The following is a 1,806-nucleotide window of genomic DNA, read 5'->3' on the forward strand; positions in this document are numbered from 1 at the left end:
AGAATAAGAAAAATATCTCTCCAAAGCATTTTATAGGGAAAAGATGTGGGTTTTAGGTGACTATAAGTTCCATATGAGTAAGTGGGATATGAGGACAACCACATCTAATTTGAACTTAGGTTATGTTCGTATATACATAAGGTGCAACAAAGGAAATGATAATAACAAATAAATGTCAGGCCAGATCTAAAGTACTGTTTCAGTTTGTGATGGAATATTTTAGGAAAGATAGCAATAATGTAGCAGGTGCACAGAAATTAGTAACCAGGATATTGAAAGGATGACAGCACATAGTATATGAGAAATGATTGAAAAAACCAAGAGTAAAACGTTTAGACATGGTAGTGTCTTCAATTATTTTATGTCATAATACTTAGATATGAAAGGCTATCAGATGGAAGGAGGATTAAACATATTGTTCTTGTCTTCAGAGGGCAAAAATCTTGGTCCACAGAATTTTTTTTATTTTTTCAATTTTTTTATTTTTTTTTCAAGGCTGATGACTTTATTGGTTTTCAAAAACTCTTTACAATGGCAGTGAATGTCCTTCTGCCAAAGTTACCCAAAGGGCATAAAAGAGATCAAAAGTGGGGCGTTAGGGGGTAGGGAAGCCACTCCACAGGCCCACCCAGGAAAGCTAATAACTATCGCCACTGAAATTTACAGGACCAGGAGGCATGCTGAGGTGTGGACGCGGAGGCTTGAGTCAAAATAGTGGTGGAAAGGGGAAGGTGCCCTGGGTGGGGGCGGCAGCAAAAGTCTTTTCTTCTGTTGGGAGGTGGGAAGGGAGAGAGGGGCAGGATTTCCCACTTGGGGGTGCTAACTGTGAAGACCCATCGGAGGGGATAAGGGGGGCTGGCCCCCAGGTACGGGGCTTACAAGAAGGAATCACACCATTTTTGAAGGCAGCCAAAGCAATCCCGAGCCTGCTCAGCATTGGCCCCACAGGTGTCTTTCAGCCACTCTCGGAAGAGGTCTTCGTCTTTTTTCAGCACCAGGAACTGGCCCAGAACCATATAGGCCTTATCGAATCCCTTGTCCTTGAGTTTCTTGCTCAGCACTTCTCCGATGCCCGCCAGGTTCTCCACAGGCTTCTCCCCGATGGGCTCAGCCACGAAGTCCCGGTGCTTTTGGGAGATCGTCATGGCTCCTCATCATAGACCGGCTCCGGCTCCGGCTCCTGTTAACGGTCACATTCCCACTTAACTGCCTCTCCTGCCGCTGCCTCGATACCGCAAGGCGCGTGCTGGCTTCTGCTTCTTGGTCCACAGAATTAATGTCAAATGCAAGGAGACTAGGTTGCAACATAAGCTAGAAAAAGAACAAAACTTCCCAGCAACTAGGTCTGTCCAAAAAGTTTGGGGGAGGGAGATTTTTCTGCCAGATACTGAGTTCATAGTCAGTGAAGGTATTTAAGCAGACACTATATTAATATTTTTTCAGAGATATTGTTGAGAGAATGAATGCTTATGGAATGGAACTCAATGGCCTATGCCAACCTTCCTGTCTCTAGAATTGTAGAAGCCTAAAAATGAAAAAAAAATAATGGTTTTGCAACTACTTTGTTATTCTATTCCAAGAATAATGGGCATCAGTGTTTCTCCGAACAGCTGTATTCCAGCTCTGTCTAAAAACAAAATAGAAAACAAATTTTCATTTCACTGTGTCATTCTATATGACCTTTCTCCAAAATGAGAAAATAATAATCCTGCTTCTAGATAAGTATACAGTGATAGCATTCTCTACAGAAAAACACTGATCACAAGTAAGCATTGTAGTAAAGTATAAAAGACTAACACTCACTGA

The 1,806-nt window shown here is 42.2% G+C and overlaps 1 pseudogene; it reads right to left on the minus strand.

Moving 5' to 3' along the window:
- Positions 1 to 342: 342 nt before the first annotated feature.
- Positions 343 to 1,236, minus strand: LOC140520850 (barrier-to-autointegration factor pseudogene; annotated as a pseudogene).
- Between the last annotated feature and the right edge of the window lie 570 nt (positions 1,237 to 1,806).

Source organism: Notamacropus eugenii, chromosome 1 (genome assembly GCF_028372415.1).
Source record: "Notamacropus eugenii isolate mMacEug1 chromosome 1, mMacEug1.pri_v2, whole genome shotgun sequence".
Taxonomy (NCBI): Eukaryota; Metazoa; Chordata; class Mammalia; order Diprotodontia; family Macropodidae; genus Notamacropus; species Notamacropus eugenii.